Source organism: Osmerus mordax, chromosome 2, assembly GCF_038355195.1.
Source record: "Osmerus mordax isolate fOsmMor3 chromosome 2, fOsmMor3.pri, whole genome shotgun sequence".
NCBI lineage: Eukaryota > Metazoa > Chordata > Actinopteri > Osmeriformes > Osmeridae > Osmerus > Osmerus mordax.
Genome location: NC_090051.1, coordinates 8,849,185 through 8,869,659, shown reverse-complemented (window position 1 = coordinate 8,869,659; position 20,475 = coordinate 8,849,185). Strand labels below are relative to the sequence as shown.

Genomic DNA, 20,475 nt, shown 5'->3' with positions numbered 1-20,475 from the left:
GATTCCTCCGTTAGGAGGAAACCTATTGGACCGATTCGACAAGAGCACACCCAATAATACCAACAATATACCACTGATATATATTTGGTGGCCGAGCAGCAAAGCTGCTCCCTCTTCTGAGGATGTCCAAACGATTTGGTGTCATGTGATCACTGGGCGTGGCCGCAGGAAGCAAAAATTTGTTTTGGCCAATAACTGTTGATTTGATTGCATTTATTAAGTGATTCCTTTGTCTCATGATATCTTGGGACATCCCGTGTGTGACACATGATAAATTGTTATAACAGCCGAATTGATGCAGCCGCCATTTTGAATTATTGAAAAAAAACAAAGTGTGTCCAATCTTCACCAAATCTGGCAGAGATTATCTTCAGACCAAGCCTCTCAAAAGCCATTGTATGTTTTTTTGATTTTCAAAACCATTTGCCCGATACAGCCAATCAAAATGTGCCGTTAAGCCAGCAAACAGGAAGTTGGGTCGTATCTCAGCAAATCTTTGATGGATTCACACCAAACTTGCTGCATGCACTCGGAACCCTGTTCTGAGGATGTCTAAAATGTTTTATGGGTCATTTGACTGCTTGGCCACCTCATTGCTGCTTGCAGCTATATTAATTATTATGTTTTACCCATGGGAGTCAATGGCAGCCCCTAGACCAGTAGCGTAAAAAGTTGCGAAATTTGGCATGTTGAAACTGCAGACCATTAGTAACTACCATAGCAAACATGGGCCATGTGAGACAATAGGTGGCGCTACAGGCCACACCCCAATATGTCAATTTTCAAAGTGATGCCATTTGCAGGCCATAAATCCCCAAATTCTGAAATTCATTACATATGGCCTTATTTCTCATGAGGAACAAAAAAGCCTTAAAGAACCTATAAAGGCCACCATATTGGATTTTTCTGTACAATAAAGATTAAGGAAACAAGTTTTCGCTACTCCTCCTACATTTTTGGTCGAATTGACTTCAAAATTGCCAGAGATGATCTCCGGACTGAGCCTCACAAAAGTGATCAACACCAAACTTGGTAGTTCACGAGGAAGACACTACAACATGTGCAAAGGCATTTCGTGACCTGCGCTGGGAAAGAAGTAGTAGTACATAACCTACACTCACTTCCTTTAGTAGTGTATCCTGACTTTCATAAAGTTATTGTTGTAGTCAAAGCTTTTAAAGAATGGATCTCTGCATGATGGACCTGACCAGAGCACAGGTGGCCTTACAGAACACGCTTCAAAGTTGTCACTTTCAAGGGTGGCATTTTGACCATCAGGCCAAGATGTCTGGAAGTTGGATGCATGCCTTATTTCTCACGGGGAACAAAAAAAGTCTCAAGAACCCTTAATGTCAGCAGCATGGAATTTACTCTACAGTGACAATTTGTGAAGAATTTCAAAAAATGACTTAAAATCAGCCATTGCTCCAATTGTCTTGAACTGTTGTGTACATGTATGAAATACATGTCTGTATCATGTCAATTTTTGCAATGTTGAGGAGGAACCCGCCATTGCTGCCTGCAGCTATATTTAGGGTTCCTCCGGTAGGAGGGAACCTACTGTTTTTGTTAGTATTCCTATTATTATTTTTATATTTTTATATTTATATTATATTTTTATTATTATTATTGGGTGTGCTTTGCCTTCGGCAAGGGCACAACCTTTGTTCTCTCACATATATATTAACCCGTTAAGGAGTAGCGTCACACATATGTGATCGTTCGAAAGCGGGCCCCACAGAGTTTTTGGGGGCATATTTTCAGTTTACATTTACATTTATTCATTTAGCAGACGCTTTTATCCAAAGCGACTTCCAAGAGAGAGCTTTACAAAGTGCATAGTTAGCAGATGGTACTGTTTGAATCGCGATTCCATCTTCTACTGCCAGTAACGTCGTACAATAATCTTCAAAGGGGGTTCTTTATTCATGAATGAATGCAATATGAGTAGGCTAAATGCCTGAAAATATAACGAGAAGGGAAAAACTTAAAAGGACGTTTAAGTCATAGAGATTAGGTCAATTGGCGAGACACATACACAACATTTCAGGCAATTGTGGGCTGACCAAGCCCCCACTCATTCCTTGGCTTGAAGTGAAGGCCCTTGTGGATCTTGATGGTAATGCATTTTAGAAAAAGTTCTCAAAATCCTGAAACATTGATAGTATAGGCCATGAGTAACTACCACACCACAAATGACCCACCATTACCCATAGGAGGCGCTACGGCCACGCCCCAATTGTCCATTTTCAAAGTGATGGCATTTCCACCCCATCATTCTAAAATGCCAGAAACATATGTAGTGCCCCCTACAGTACAGCTGACTACGCCACCCCTTGAGCTAACTGATAGAATAGTGTAGAGCAAGGGGAACTCTGCCCCAATGAGTGTACAGACACAGGTAAGTTAGAAAAATACAAAACTACAGTCTTTATTTCATACATTGAAGGAGGTCGTACAGGCTGGTCAATAAATACATAAAAAAAGGTGGGAATCTTCACGGCCACAAGTTAAGATCAGTCAAGCCAAAGAGGATGAAAGCTAGTGGAAGCTACGGTCTCGATACCACACGTGAATAGAAGTGCACGCAACCCTTAGGGCAACCCACTGCAAACTTCAAGTTTGGATGAAACACTCAGATAATTGCTACGGACAACACAGCACTGCAACACTAGTCACTCAGTGAAGTTATACTATGGAGACCGGCTTCCCAAAGCTTACAGGATGTTATGGCTTGACCAATAACGGGGGTGACTACAGGGAAGACAATGAACAAAACAAAAGAAAGAAAATTCCTCTAACCTGGGGCTCACAACACGTTCAACAAAACATACAAACAGTCCCAAGGCTAGAGGGAAAATCAAAGCCCAGTCACTCAGAGTAACAAACTCACATGCGTACAATGAACCTCAAAAGAACAGCAGCTAGCACGCCGCGAAGCTGCATTGGTCTAAAAAACAAACAAACAAAACACAGTAAAACAATGCTTGCATTCCACAATACACCATGGCATGGTTCCACATACCTGTGCAGTCTGATTAGTTCACTACTGATCAATCAGAACACTGCTGGGACCACGATTCACGGCCACGTCTCTGTTGGCTCCCAAACAGAGACCCACTTAATAGGTTGGCACAAACAGACTGAGAGGCTAAGGAGAAACATTGTTTAGACATACCTCGCACGAGCCACAGCGCCCACAACACTGCCTCACACAAACAGTGCCAACAGCATGGAAGAGCTACCTGGCTAAGGATCCCAGGGGTCAGTATTTATGCCAGTCCCAATTACTGCCCATGCCCCGCCCCTAATAAGGATGTCATAGAAGCACAGGAAAGAGAAACCTCCAAACAGACAGGGTGCCCTCAAGCAACGAGTACCACAGGCTACACATACATGTCTTATTTATCATGGGAAACTATATCCACCATGTACGGTGAACATTTTGAAAATGTACAAATATCTTCGTATGAACTATGACTCCAATTGACTAAAAATGTGGTTTGATGTGTAGGCCACATGTAGTTATGCTTGTTTGAGACCACAATAGCTATGGGAATAAGAGTGAGTCCAATAAGGAGGATGTGAAACTCAATGCTCTGAGTTGGTACATGTCAGTGTAGGCAGAGGTAGCCTTTTAAACCTCTGCAGCCACGCCCCAATTTGCCCATTTTCAAAGTGATGCCAGTTGCATCCCATTTGTCCCAAAATTCTGAAATTCATTAGATATGCCTTATTTCTCATGAGGAACAAAAAAGCCTCAAGAACCTATAACGAGACACACAACATTTCAAGAAAGTGTGGGCTGACCAAGCCCCCACTCACTCCTTGGCTTGAAGCAAAGGCCCATGTGGCTCTTGATGGTATTGCATTTCCAATTTTGTATGCAATGGTAAAAAGTTCTCCAAATCCTGAAACACTGGGCCTCATTCACCAAATGTTCTTACGAACAAATTTGTTCTCAAACCCCACTTACGCAGTTTTCACGAAGATTCTGGCATTCACCAATGTTTTCTTATTTGGGATTTGTTCTTAGGTAAGAACAGAATTTACGCACACCCAAGAGCACTCTTACGCACAATTGAGAGCTGACATGTTTGCGCAAAATAAGTAGTTATACCGTTTTCGTCCGTTCTAATTTAAAATAGAATATTTCTCTCCTTTATAATTTTCCAACTAATAATTTTCATTATTTTACACATGTTCTTTTTGTTTGTTTTAATAAATACACACTACACTTACACTTCTGCTCATTTGTAAAGCACTTTGAATTTCCATTGTGTATGAATTGTGCTAGGCCTATATAAATACAATATTTTACAATCGCTATGACAATTTTTTCAATACTTCTAACAAGTTTCCTAAACTCTTGACAGTTAGCACAACATCCGTCTGTATTGGCTATAGCATTAACACATTTCTTGTTGCTTTGACACAAAATGCATAGAATAAACACAAATGTTAAATGCCTGAACTTCTTTTACACACAAGCTCAACCAAGACCAAAACAATCGATTTTTACTGCCCAATTTACCAATGATTTCACACTGTATGTCGGAACAGATAACATCATGTTCAAAACCTAACTTATTGGCTAAAGTCAAAGTGAACAGCTGTTCATATTGTAAATTGAAATACAAACATATCCCCTGTATTTTATTCCATTGCTACTGAGAAACAGCTGGTTGAAGTTATGCAAATACTGTAAATCACAGCTGATTCCCAACTCGGAAACACTCGGGTGTATACAGTAAGAGGACCTCTTTGAGCTGATCTTATGTGGAAAAAGAACAATACAGAGAAACACGAAGAAAGAAAGAATATGTAATGCCTGCATGAGGGAGAGGAAGACAAGTACCAGGACAAGGGAGAGGAGTTAGAATGTGTGGTGGTGCTCAGAGAAGGGCCAGAGCTAGGGTAACTGATGAAATATTGTAAATGGCAGCTATATTGCATATTTCTTGCAGTAATGTCCTGTTGCAACTGAAGCCTTTACTGCAGCAATTATGTTTCTGTCTTCTTTTTTTCAATACAGTAACCGTACATTCTATAAAGCTACTCTGAGATGGGTCATTCATTTTTTGTTCTGAATTTCTGCAACAAAAGAAACAAAATGCATGCATTTACTAAAACCAACCAAACAAAAATGTAAAGAGGCTTCAAAAGAAACTGCATTGCAAAACACAATCTATGATCCATATACTGTGAGACCTGACACATACTGTATAATAGAATGCAGTTTCTGTTATTTCATCTGATGTTAGTGTTTTTTATGACATGTGCTATGATTGATTAAATGTTCCTGTTGAAAGAGAACGTGTGTTAGTGTTTTGGTAGACATGGTGTATTGTTTAGTGTATTTTTGTGTTATGAAAATTAGTGAGTTTAGTTTACAATGTGTGATTTTAAGCGTGAAATTAATTACGTTTTGCCAATTGTGTGTGGTAGGTATGTTGGTGCATTAAGAGTTAAGGAAACTTGTTAGATGTATTGAAAAGATTGTCATAGCGATTGTAAAAAAAACTGTAAACTAGCCTTGCTTTGCCTTCAATTCAAATAAATTATGTTAACAGGGAACGTTGCCATCCAATAATAAGCGACTTATCACTGTATTTATAGGCCCAAAGTAGGCTTATTCCGCACACTAGGACTACACCACACAATGGCGTATTTATTGCTGCTGCAAAATTTTGCAGATCGTTCCCTGAGGAGGGAACACATCCTCCTTGACCATACCGATTTATTTGCAGAGAGCGACGAGTAGGCTACCTGCTGGAACGCTTTAGGCTACCAAGAGCAGTCCTCATGGATATTTGTAACAGTCAACTGATTTCTATGTTTTTTTGCTTAAGAATTCAGATTAAAGTTAAACCATTTTTTTTTCACTTCATCAGTTCTGCGCCCTTCTCCAGATACAGCGTTCACTGCATGGGTAATTGCATTCCATGCATCGGTTTTATTTACTGCTTTGTATCCACCGCTGACGCTACTAAATATGATGTGTCATTTGTCGCTAACTTCTTGCAGCTGTACCTCCACTTCAGAATTACAAAAGTTTTTCTGTCTTTTGTCAAGGCCTCCACCGTCTTTACCACGTCTTTTTGACATTTCTCTGAGTGTGCACACGGCCCTGCCATCTCATGCCCTTTTATGGGAATTAACGGGGCGTTTACCTATGCTAAATAGGAGCAACGGGGCACAGGCTTTCAACTTAAACTCAAACCTGCGAACAATTCTGCTGTTTAGGAACACGTCATGAATCACACGTAGACTTTTCTTAGGAACTTTCTTAAGAACAAATGTAAGAAATAACTTAGGAAGACATTGGTGAATGAGGCCCACTCATTCACCAACCATTTTCTATACAGTGACAATTTGTGAGGAATATACATTTTTCAATGGTTCGCAATGTTAGGAGGAATCCGCCATTGCTGCTTGCAGCTATATTTTTTCTTCTCCTTGCCCCCCAATATCTCAAAAAGTCCCCCAAAAAGTCCCCATCGGACAATAGGTGGCGCCACAGGCCACGCCCAAAAGTCAAATTTCCAAAGTGATGGCATTTCCACCCCATTGCTCCAATTCTTCTTCTTTTTCATGAGGAACAAAAAAGCCTCAAGGACCCATAAGGTCCGCCATGATGGATTTTCCTGTACAGTGATAATTTTGGAAAACCTTCAAAATCGACCTCCTCTTACAAAAAAGGTCAAATTGACTTGAAATTTTGTACAGATATGTATCATTGACGTATTTAAAAACGTTACTTAAGACAGTTGAATCAAATACGAAATGGCTGAAAGGGGTGTATGTAACACATTGCCTCAATATGTTTGTGTCACTAAATCAAATGTCATTTTGAATGATGGTTTTTCAAACCTAATAGGCTTTAAGGTGACATCACTCTGAAGTACCATAAACAATTTCACCTTGGTATTGAATTGCTCCACAGCGCGCGCAGATTCATGCTGCCCCTTGACACACGCGCGAGCTTGGCGAGACACACACATCCTTTCTGGAAATTGTGTGCTGACCAAGACCCCACCCTCACTCCTTGCTCTTGTTTCATTTTGCTTCCAATCGCAGCTCGCCATTACGAATATCAATTATTCTTCGGCGGCCATTGTTGTTTTCAACTGGAATCGCCTGATAGCCGTGTTGGAGGCAGCCACGTTCGGTAAGTCATATCACCTATTTTTACACATTTTAAGCTATAATCAATGATTGGGTTTGTCAGCGTACACTACTCTTGAATTATGGTGAAGGTTTGAGCACTTTTAGACTTTTAAATCGTGAGTTTGAAGTGACGGAAACCGAACTCGAAAAGTAGAGATTTTTTCCTCTGTGTTTATAACTACAGTACACTCACTGTGTTCCGTTTTCAAGGGAAGGGAAACTGCTCTCTAAGCCTTGTTTTATCAACTTACAAATGTCTACATTAAACAAAAACATATTAAAGTATGTTTTGAAGTATCATTTCATACAGTTTGTTGTTTTAAAGTGACATGTTACAGTCTTGATTACGTGATGGTTTCATGCTAGAATCATCGCAGGAAAATTGACTGTCATAACGCGTCTTTTTGAGTGAAACCAATATAAATGTTATTATGTATTGAATTACGTCAAACTGATCTTATTTTATTTAATGCTAATGTATTCCTTTACAATTATCATCAAAACTACCCAATAAGACAATTTATTATAAATACAATTACCTCAGGAAACCTTAACTGTCATGTTGCGTCTTATGCAGCCGCAACCTAAAATCATGACACTGAACACTACTAGTAGGACGTGATATTTCTCTTCAAATACAATTATTGAACAGTTATTACTGATGCTATAGTCAACCTTATTTAATATATTATGATAGGCTATAGAAAACAGGTAAAATAGGGTCTAATATGTGGCACTCCCTTTGACTCCAGTGGTGGCACTCCTGCTTTGTCAGGAAGGGGTTCAAATCCCTGTGGTGTCTTTTGCCTTTGTTAGACTTAGCATGATCAATAACAGCTACTGTATTGTAGCCTAACCATGGCACACCAGCAAAAATATATATAATATCTAAAAGAACTGGAGCTTCATCTATTATGCCACAAATGATAACGCAAGTTTAACAGGCAGCTGCACTGCTCGTTGTAATCACACACACATCTAATGCAACTGTAATTAGTCGCGCTTGTGAATCGCTGGTCTCAGTTCGATCTCGCTTCGAACTGAGACCAGCGATTCACAAGCGCGACTAATTACAGTACCGGCTACGCCAACAAAAATCTAATCATTGTACAGTACTGTAGTTCTAAACTAAATAAGCACATTCTCAGATTGCTCTCCTGCCTGTGTCCCTTGTCAGGACATGTGAAGCACTAGGTCTGGTCCCCTGGTGTTCTCCACCACCCTCCACACGTGTGTTCACTATGTGTGAGATAGTCCTAAATAAAGGATTGTCGTTTTCTTTGTCTATTTCTATTTTCTATTTCATGGGCCCCACACCAACCTGGCCATCACTCCAGAAGAGGAAGAGGAGCTCATCCAGTATGCTCTGTGGATGGCAGACCATGGGTGGCCATTGAGCCGGGCCACCATAAAGGTCTACAAGCTGGAGATTGTCAGAGCCTCAGGGAGGGCATCTCTAGTCAATCTGGAGCGGGGCCTGAGTGACAACTGGTGGTCACGGTTCCGGGCTCGCCACCCGGAGCTGTCTACCAGGATCCCCAGCCACATCGACAGGGCCAGGGTATTTGCGGCCACCGAAGAAGCCATTGATGGCTTTTTTGATCTTTATGAGCCTATCTTCAACCAGCATGGCTTCCACACAAAACCTCATCTGGTTTAATGCCGATGAGACCGGGTTTGGGGACAAACCAAAGTCGAGGGAGCGGGTGCTGGCGCCCAAAGGCAAAAGGCACATCTACCGGCAGCAGGTGACAACACGGGAGCACATCACTGTGCACAGTTGCATAAGTGCTGCAGGGGCAGACATACCCCCCTTTATCATCTTCACTGGCTGCCTCCCGAGTGCTCCATATTCCCTGGAAGGCCCCCCTGGTGCCATCTATGGCAGGTCAGAAAAGGGCTATATGGACAGTGGCCTGTTGCTGAAGTGGTTAGGCCACTTTATAAAACATGCCCCCCCAGAGAGGCCTCTGTTACTTGTGGTGGACCAGGCGGAACCCCACAAGAACAGGGAAGCCATCCGCTACTGCAGGGAGAACATGGTGGTGGTTGTGTGCCTCCCTGCGCACACCACTCACGTCATGCAGCCACTGGATGTGGGGGTGTTTGGTCCTCTAAAGAGGATATTTGACAGCTGCAAAGTTATTTATGCATTTAGCAGATAGCAAAACATATGAAGGATGTAAACTTTTACAATGCAAATCTTTTTTTCAATCAATAATTTGCAGTGGCCCGATCGGGACAGTGAGTTGCTAGTTTAACTGTCCCAACGTTACTTTTTACTGGCCCCCGGGCCATCGGTATTGTCAAGCCCTGCATATGGATCAGCGTTCTCGAAGCGCCTCCTGTAAGTACCTGTTCTTATGCAGGGAAGCTAATGGTCCTAATATATTTCTAAACACAACATCTCACAATTCTATACTGGTATTTATGTGTAGGACATATGTAGTTATGCTAGTTTAAGACCACAATAGCTATGGAATAAGAGTGAATGCAATTATGGACGGGGCGGGTTTGTCCACATAAGTTTTTCCATTGTGTCCATTTCAAAACACCTTGTAATTCTAACGCTGAGAAGTAGCATAGCCTAAGGAATAACTTGTCCCGCTACAATTAATGGACAAGGCGCAGGCATACTGAGGCAAGTTGTCTGCCGAGTTGAGTTATACATCATGTGTCAAGTTAAATTCCACCTACCAGACAATAAGAAACACCAGCACGGCCCGCCCGTCTCCCGGATTTCAGTACCCAAATATTGATGGGTAGCCGATGGTAATCTCAAGCCAAACCTTTAAGAAATATTGAGAACCCTGCGACGGACACCAACTTTCCACCAGCTTTAATTTCGACACTCATATTCATACTCATATGGGGAGTCAGGTGGCTGAGCGGTTAAGGAATCGGGCTAGTAATCTGAAGGTTGCCAGTTCGATTCCTGACCGTGCAAATGACGTTGTGCAAGGCACTTCACCCTACTTGCTTCAGGGGGAATGTCCCTGTACTTACTGTAAGTCCCTCTGGATAAGAGCGTCTGCTAAATGACTAAATAAAATAAATAAATAATATTCAAGGTAAGGGGTAACCTCTAGAATCACAGGAGCTTCCACTGTGTGCCCATTAAGTATCCCTGTGTGCTAGCGAATAACTGATACACCCACACAAATATAAGATCCTATTCCAACTTTCTTGCGATGAAAGAAAATGTAATTTGCTGCCTTTCAGAAGCAAAAGCATATCTAAGTGACTTATTTGATTATTAAAATAATGGGCAATTAGAATAGTCCATTGTAATATAAATACTTACGGTAATTTAAATGGATAGTATATACTGATATAATAATGATATAAGTTTCTTATATGTGTCGTAACAAGTGTCTTTAAATGTTTTATCGTTGTGGTTGTCAGTTAAACATGTTTCCATCTGTTGGACCCCTGGTAGAAAGAAGCAAACGTTACACCATGAGTTAAATAATATCGCAAAACGGAACACCGTGAGCTAGTTCCGAAGTCAGATGTCGCAGTTTTTTTATATTTTGACGTATATTATTGGTTCAACATCATGTCAATCATAGCTCAGAAAGTTGCCAAGCGTTTTCCGGCAACTATGATGCTGTCAGATTAGCTGTAGCCTTATTTTTGACCGTTGCAGCCTCATTTAAAGTCGCTATAAGTCCAAGTTTGTACGGAACACCGTGAGTGTACAGTAGTGAATAATTTTGCATCTCGGCGAATTCTTCACCAAGAAGGTCGAGGAGGGCAGCCTTTAGGAGATGTGGGAATTGTGCTTTTAGCCAGATGCTCTGATTATTTTTGTGATTTGTGGAAAACTTGCAATTGGAGTGAGACTGCGTCCTGGGGGTAGCCTACATTGTTTTGACGTTTAGAGCTAAATACTCTTGCCAGAGCCTGAAATCGAACCCGTGTTTTGAGTGACTTTGCATGGGTCTCCATCAGGTCAACACATTTGGATCAATCAAATTTGAACTAGTGCTACTGCATTTCACAGTCAACAATGTAGTTTATATCAAGTGTAGATGGAAAAAGCTTCATTTTTTACTACTGACATGAACCCTTTCTTCACTTTGACAGGTCTGGAGGGTCATGCAGAGGCCTGCTCAACAGAGTGCAACAGAGCATGCTGAGCAGCAACAGAGGATGCTGAGTGTAACAGAGGATGCAACAGAGGATGCTGAGAGCAACACAGACCCCTTGCTGGACTTCCCCTCTCTAGCTGGACAGCTTCTCTTCAGCCATGACCCCAAGACAGCTTCATCCAGCTGGCCTGCCCTGCCTGCAAGCCCTGCCTGCACGCCCTCCAGGTACAGACAGTCACCCCACAGACTACTGTGTCTACTGGCTCTGCAGACTGATTGTTTGAGGACATTGATGAAAAAGGACAAACCAACATTTTTTACCTTGACTAAAGTCTAAATATTTAATCCTTTCCATGTCCGAGCATGCCAAGCTGCTGACTTTGAGTGTCTTAAGTGATAAAACCAGTTCAAGTGATAGACTTTTGACCTGAATCCAATGATTATTCATCTGAATAAAAAACACTTTTTTATTCAATTATTTATTTTAATTACTGCTTCTTGGATGATTTGTGCTCCACATCAGTACATCTCACACATTTACCTTTGTTTCCATGGGATTCATGGAATTGTTAGTTTCTGCTCCACCATTTCCACCATAGTGTAATAATAAATATAATTTAGGACAGCAATTACATTTTTGTGTTATCCTTTCGCATGACACACATTTAATCAACGTTCTTAAACTCAACCGATTGTCATTTTACCATACTGTTCATTTTGAACAGACATCAGTGTTTACTTGGAAAGATTACTGTATATTTCCACTTTTGATTTGTATTTCCATCGTAAGTCTGGTCTTTAATTTCATTTGGAAGTGGTATTAAAAGGTCTTAAAGATCCTGTAAAGTGGACCTGGAAACGAGTTTTAAGTTCGCCACACCACAGAATAATGTGTTATTAACTACCCATCCAAATTAGAATAAAAAAATAACACCGACAAGTATGTTAAATTAGGCTTTGATATCGTGAAAAAATCAGCAGTCTTCTCTTCTTGAGACTGGGGGGGCATGTCGCCTGAAGGAGCTGAAGCTCCGCCCCTCGCTGCCTAGTGCCTCCGACCCAGATAATGGACGCTATGTCAAGCCGAACAAAACCGTATAGAATTAGAATTTATTTGTTCAATGAGTGAAACATACAGATGCATATAAGTAAAATGTTCCCCTGAGCTGTAACAGTAAAAATGGACACCAGAGACAGCAGACAGTGAGCTCTCTAACTAGGCTACTTCTCACACATTAGCTACCATTTCACCAAAATACCATCATTCTACACCGAGTAGCCTAATATCAATTTAGCGGTTTGCACTAACTCATAGCAGAGATACCTCTGGAAAAGTTATCTAGTATAATTATAACAAGCACACAGAACTGATTGATGAACTGCTGGCGGCGGTGGATGGTCCAGGTGCGACCGGAGGATGAACGGCCGGGGGGCAATGCTCGGTACGGCTCCGCGCTGCAAGAGAAGCCGTGTGTTGGTGAACCCTGTCTGTCTCTGGTCCATGTTAAAACTGTCTGCCGTGAAATGGTCAGTGGCGCAGAGGCGGCTGTTGGAGTTTAACCGAAGCTTTCCATGAGCGTGGCTCTTCACAAAATCTATCCACCTATTTTTCCTTTCATTATCAACAGGGAACTTATATCGTTGCAGCGCAGCTGGAGTTCTTGCATCCAGGGAAGATGCAGTTGCGGGTGGTGTGAGACATCCTGAAGCTAGCTAGCTAGCCGATGTAAGCTACAATAACAGTACAGCAGGAGCAGCCATTCAGTGATCTGACGTAGATGGGGCGAAATGACGTAGATAGGGCATTTTTTGGCTCCGCCCATTAAAACCTGATCTGAAAACGGAAGAGAAACTGTTCTTCGGTTTAACTCCACATTTCAGTGTGACAGTTTTAGCGCTTTGCACATGCTTTCAGGAACTCATTTCACACGTATATAATGTACTTAGAAGCAAAACATGGAATTTACTTTACACGATCTTTAAATGTTACTTGTTTATACCTGTAGATACCCTGTGAAGCCCCCACTCCAGAGACAGTTGGTGACAGAGAGGTGCAGACATTAAGTTAAACATAGTCATGCCTTAAGAGTAGGGTAAAAAACAGACTAAATGTGTAAATGGATGTTGAAACTCAGTTCTCTGAGTTGGTGCATGTCAGTTTAGGCAAAGGTAGCCTTTTAAACCTCTAGGTTTAAAAATAATTCAGATTTGATTGGAACTCTCTCTTTTATACATTTATAGTTGGATTTGACATTTAACAGACATTTAATTCATTTAACAAGTTGTTTAACTCAAACAACCATAACACAGTACATAGTATACAAAGCTGCAGTCAGATTTGTGGAAATTTTAACTTAATTGACTTTTAATGTTCCCGCCATCCCCCCTATCTGAATAAAGTTCGACTGGTCTGATTTGTTGATTTCTGTTGCCAAGAAAACCAGTTTAGCCAAGCTAACTAACATTGTTTTTAGCTAGCTTGCATTACCATTCAATCGCTAACAAAACATTAATAAAACTAGAGAGGGTACAATTTCTGGGGAAATTGTAGGGTGTGCTCGCTTGCGTCAGTTGCAGGTGGGTCCGTCCCCTTAAGTTTTTTCCCATCTAGTGATATTTTCAATCATTTAGCCTACTCAAGAACCCCCTTTGAAACAAACGAACCCCCTTTGAAACAAGCTACTGTAACAACGTTGTCACCGGCAGTATTTCAGATGGAATCGCGATTCAGACAGTACTGCTAACTGAAAATATGCCCCCGAAAACGTAAATAAGCTTTACATCTATTTAGGGAGAAATGGCTAATTCAAAAGAAGGCTAGCCAAACTTCACTGAGTGAGGGGATTGTTTGAAAGCGCCGGAAATGAGAACGCTTGTTTTGACATAAAGTTTAGGCTGTGGCACTGAAGCCAGCGACGCACCACACAAGCTTGAGTTTAAACTTTACATACATTCTTTAGTGTACATGCAAGTCTTGATTTGCTTAAATGTACATGTATGATGCTGCTAGTAGTAGTACACCACGGCACGATACGATACTCGCTGTGCAACAGCACATCAATCCATGCGTCGTTGCTAACGTGTGCTGACGTGGTGACGTAGCTAGCACTGAGTACCCTTCGTTGACTAAAGGCACTTTTTGCCACAAAAACGTTGTAACCTCCTAAACCATGCAACGGAACGTAAATAAAAATACAAGCAACGCAATCCAGACCAAGACAAACATTTTGACACAGGCGTTGTCTATGTAGTCCAAATATTGACTGATCCTTAGGGGGGCGAAAATAAACAATAATAAATATAAATGTGAGAGAACAATGGTTGTTGTGCACACCCAAATAGCTTGCTAATCGGGCAGAACTTGTTAATACAGGAGACTCCGAGACCTTAGCGCGTCACTAGCATCTCGTCATATCACGCAGTCGGAGCACACCTTTTTAGCAGCGTGGGTTATTACCCAATTTCACTCAAACGGGTGGTACTTTAATATGCATTGAACCTTATGTTCACCAATGATTCAATTACTGCTAGCATCAGAGTTTGTTTTCCAAACAGCTTGCTAATCGGGCAGAACTGGTTCATGCAGGAGACTCCGAGACCTTAGCGCGTCACTATTATCTCGTCATATCACGCAGTCGGAGCACAGCTAGATAATTAGCGTCCATCCCTTGGGTACCCAGCATACAGTGCGGCATGCCAAAAAACGCTCATTCAGTTTTATGTTTGTAATGTTATTGTTTGGTAGTTAATATAATTTTGTTGGTCACCTTGATTTTGCATGTGTAGTTTAATGGGACCAGAGTGTCGGCTGCTCTACTATCACAAGCTATTCTCGCTAACAGCTGAACGTGAGTTCTGCCTAGCCCAGTAGCCCACATGACTGTTGTCAATTGTGTATTGACTGAGATTCTGGAAAGAGATCAACTCAAGAAAAGCTTCAATATCCGTGGTTATCAAGCCATCTTCGGGAAAGTTTGAAAACAGTGTCACGGTTAAAATGTGTCGATTGTGGGAGGCATGTGTTTGGGCTACTTCTAAACCTCAAGCGGCCTCCGCATTTCTGCCTTGGCGTGACCTGCGCTGGGAGAGAGGGAAACAGCATGGATGGGGATAGTGTGCGAGCAGATGTGTCTTTATATAGGGTGACATGTAATAAGAAATGCAATACAAAATATCTGAAAGGAGTGTATTTATGTAAATGTCCACATTGCCTCAATATCTTTGTGTCAATAAATCAAATATAATTTTGACTGACGGTTTTCCAAACCGTATTGGCTTCAAGATGACATTCTGAAGTACCATGGTATTGATGAAGAAAGTGTTTGTCCGTCTCTTCATAAACGGAGTGACTAAGTTCAGTTAAGTTCTCGATTTTAATACGTATTTATCAATCTGCAGATTGGGAGAGAAAACCAGTCTTCTGACCATAAATGACAACACAACACCAAGCTTAGGTCTCAACCAGGTCTCTCTCCGCTCCGAAAGCCGGAGGACCATCTTTTATAGGGCACAAGAATGTAAACATAGATTGTGACAGTCAGGCAGGAATGACGTTACAACAGTCTCAGAGAAAAAGATTCACTGCTCCCAACACATAACAACTCTCACACTAGAGAGTTCATAGTTGGAGTTGTCCTTGTAGTCATGACAAGGACCGTTTAGCCAATACTTTCTCCTGACCCCGAACATCTATTAACCTGACACAGACACAATATACTGTTATTAATAGCAAGCTTACATGATAAACGTACTAACTAGTATCCAATGACTAGTTCTATTGATTAGTGATTAATGTAAGCACACAGGAAATCCCAATTCCACAGTACTAATTAACTATTTAGTTAAACAGGGAATCAGGTACAGCACAGTAGCTGTCTAGCTGCACAATCATAATGGTAACACTGTTTCATTTTGAGGGGATTACTACACCAGAAGAGCCAGATTTAGAGCCAGATTTAAGTCTGGCTCTTTTTTAATTTAGATTAGACTGTAGATAATCCCGCTTCATCTAGACAGCGCATCTGATTTCTGGCATCATGTGTGTAGAATGCAGAATTTCACCTTGATATGTCAAAAGATTAAGAATTATAGATGCTTAAACTTTGGCTGAATCTAACAATGCTTGCCACAGGAGAAACGGCTTACTTACTTTTTTTATACAGTAACTGACCACCGTATTCCACAACATTGAGAATAGATCAATGGGCTGAGATGGTATACTGTTAAGTGCAATGTCATAGGTTCAAATCCAGCCACAGCCGTTGGGCCTGTCACAAGTTTGATTATTGTTGTCCTTTGGGCAAGGCACTTCACCCTACTTGCCTCAGGGGAATGTTCCTGTACTTACTGTAAGTCGCTGTGGATAAGAGGGTCTGCTAAATGACTAAATGTAAATGTAGATCCTGCAAAGTTTTTAGAGCAGTCATTGTGTGTCTCTCACCAGCTGTGAACTCCTGCTCTGTTATTTTTTTCTCTCGCTTGGCGTTGTCCTCCAGGGCACAAGCATGACAATATGAGGATAGGACCTCATAGTCTATCACCAGTCCTGAAAGGAGGTCAATGCACACACCAATTCCATAGTGAGAGGGTGAAGCCTCTTTTCTGCCAGGTGCCGTCAAAAGACACGCTGGTGTTTATGACTGCATCTGCATCCTCCCTGAGCAACTCTGCCACCTCTGGGTCAACATCTGCGTAAGTCTACCTGATCTGCTCCCTGTTCCTGTGCAGTGTATCACAAACTGTTCACCTGGTTAAGTTTTGTTGATACAGGACACATTTCTTTTTACTTTAGTGGCAGAAGCATGACACACAATAAGAATAACCTCTCTCCCTCCCTTTCGTTGTAAGCTGCCTCCATGTCCTATCCAAAGCACATATTTATTGTGTGTTATGTTTCTGCCACTAAAGGAAAAAGAAATGTGTATTGGTAGGCTACATTATTTAAATTTCTTTGTTCACTTTGACATCGAAAGGAAAAGTCTGTCCTATAAAAGTAAAACGGACCACAAAATACTGAATGAAATATTACTTTATTATTTTGTAACGCAGAGAAATGGAGGCTACAGTGGAGCCAGCAGTAATATAGGGGAGGGGGGGGAGAAGAAACACAACAATGCCAGTCTTCATTCGTTTTTGAAGTTTTCAATAGTGCCACCAATTTTACAGATAGAGTGAAAGAGATGCATTTCTTGTTACCTCATAGCTTAACGTTTTCTTTATTTCAACCCTGTTTCCATACCTGTCACTCTCTTGTCATGTCTCTGAAAGGGATTCCTGCACTTCATCTGAAAACACTTTAACTATTTTCTTCAGAGCAGCATACCCCATCCCTAACTCATGCGCTAAGAGCACCATTTGCACACACATCAAACGCGACGTTGTTCCTGGTTCCGTCTTGAAGAGGCGTAGATGTGTACACACTTTTGCGGTACCTCTCTCTTTCACACAGACAGGACTCAAGTAGCAAACTGATGCAGAACCCATGATTCTGCGGATCTATGTTTATTTTAAGGCCTGTCCCTGCGCAATTAGGACAGATTAACCCACTGACCAGTTCATTCAAACGCGCTTCATGAACACACAGCCACTGCTGTGTGGAGCGTTGGTCACCCTCGCTATCTTCTAACCTTCTGAATGACAATTTACGTTTGGATGCACTTTGTGAAGGAATTTCATTATCTGTTTCATTAGTTGGTCTCTTGTGTCTTCTTGCTAGTGATAATTGTTGTCGTCTTTTCGGAGAGGGTTTAGTCTCTGATGATTTCAGCATTTTTATATTTAAAGGTCCCACTAAAACAGGGGTGGGGAACCTTTTTTCTGCCAAGGGCCTTTTGGATATTTATAAAATCATTCGGGGGCCGTACAGAATTATCAACTTAAAAATGTGCCTGCTATATTTGGTCAAACATTTAATTAACTCACCCCTAATGTGATGGCTGGAACTGCTTCTCTCTGGTGAGGTTTGTGATGTTAGCTGGCACGGATGCAGCCTGCTTTGACTAGGGGTGCATCGAACATTTCATGGGGGGTATCATGATTACGGAAAGGGATCGTATTATTTTTTATATTGCTACCATTTTTGAGACTGCTTATCGATCTGAGTGTTAATCAGGCGCGGAGCCATACGTTGTAAACATTCAGGGCTTAGCCCAAACCAACAACGTATTCTGGGTTTGATTTGCTAGAAAGGAATTCCACAGTTAATGCTCGCACGCAGAGCGCGCAAGCAAAGTTTTTTGGTACATTGGTATGCAACGCTGCGTGCCTCCACGGCCCTCTTCCACATATTAAAATAGTGCTGCTGCCAACGAATAATGCACCTAATAATATGGTTCCTGCAGTGCCATGGCGGGCCGGACCAAATTATTTCGCGGGCCGTTCCCCACCCCTGCGCTAAAAGCTAAACAAGGAAGTGTCAGAACACGTCACGTGATGCATCTGAACAAATCACGTTGTCAGAAATGGACACCAGCCAATGGGATTTCGTTTTGAGGTCTAAACCCTCTTTTGTACTTTCACGATTGGTTGTTGATACAAAGGAAATGACCATGTTTGGATCTGATAATACCGTGCAGGAGAAAGAGAGCTTTACAACAATACCATTGATGACATGGTGCTGTCTGCACCATGTCATCAATGGTATTGTCGGTCGCCGTACTGTACGTTGCGTTAGAATGGTAACTTTTGTTGAATTTGTGAGAAATCTACGGACGCAAAGAGACAAAGTGTACTAAAATAAACACCTAAATGTGTATTTTGGATGTTAACTTTTAATTAGTTTGAAAATAGCCAAAGATCTCAAAATTGACCAGTCCATGATAAAATAATATTTTTGCCTTCCGTGTCTGGCGTTAAATGACAGTTTGTCTCAATGTGTTTTGGGGTTTGGGATGTATATGTACGTTTACCCGCATTTTGCCACAAACTTTAAGAACTCCATGAAGCACGTTGAATCCAATCTTTCTAATTCTTACAAATTATGTTCAAGATTTATATTTTTGAGCTCTGCAAATCAACTCTAAATCATCTGCGGATATCCCTTAATGTCTACACAAGGTATGTTCTTTGTTTGAATGCCTACCACAACTTATAGAACAAATTGTGTCTGGTGAAGTACAGTGCATCCCAAAATAATTCACAGCGGTTCACTTTTTCCACATTTTGTTGTTACAGCCTTATTCCAAAATTGATTCAATATTTTTTGTCTCTCAAAATTCTACACGCAATACCACATAATGACATCACATATTTTTTATAGATTTGCAAAAATTAAGAATGAAAATATAACATGTCATAAGTATTCACAGCCTTTTCCAATACTTTGTTGAAGCAGCTTTGGCAGCAATTACAGCCTCAAGTCTTTTTGAGTATGATGCTACAGGCCTGGGACACCTATTTTTGGGCAGTTTCTCCCATTCTTCTTTGCAGGACCTCTCAAGCTCCATCAGGATGGATGGGGAGCGTCAGTGCACAGCCATTTTCAGATCTCTCCAGAGATGTTCAATCGGGTTCAAGTCTGGGCTGTGGCTGGGCCACTCAAGGACATTCACAGAGTTGTCCCAAAGCCACTCATTTGTAGTCTTTGCTGTGTGCTTAGGGTGGTGGTCCTGTTGGAAGATGAACCAACAAAAGACTACCCCAGTCTGAGGTACAGAGCTATCTGGAGCAGGTTTTCATCAAGGATGTCTCTGTACATTCATCTGCATTCATCTTTCCCTCAATACTGAATAGTCTCCCAGTTCCTGCTGCTAAAAAAGATCCCCACAGCATGATGCTGCCACCACCATGCTTCACTGTAGGGACAAGTGATGAGCTGTGCCTGGTTTACTCCAGACATGACGCTTGGCATTCAGGCCAAAGAGTTCAATCTTTGTTTCATCAGACCAGATAATTTTGTTTCTCATGGTCAGAGAGTCCTTCAGGTGCCTATTGTCAAACTCCAGGTGGGCTGTCATGTGCATTTTACTGATATGAGGAGTGGCTTCCGTCTGGCCACTCTACCACACAGGCCTGATTGGTGGGAGTGCTGCAGAGATGGTTGTCCTTCTGGAAGGTTCTCCTTTCTTCACAGAGCAATGCTGGAGCTCTGTCAGTGACCATCGGGTTCTTGATCACTTCCCTGACTAAGGCCCTTCTCCACCAATTCCTCAGGTTGGCCGGGCGGCCAACTCTAGGAAGATTCCTGGTGGTTCCAATCTTCTTCCATTTACGG

At 41.6% G+C, this 20,475-nt stretch overlaps 1 protein-coding gene across 1 annotated transcript in view; it reads right to left on the bottom strand.

Annotated features, from left to right (window-relative positions):
• Nucleotides 1-20,475, bottom strand: part of hibch (3-hydroxyisobutyryl-CoA hydrolase) — a 124,934-nt gene that overhangs the window by 23,483 nt on the left and 80,976 nt on the right. The gene's annotated exons all lie outside the window — the stretch shown is intronic.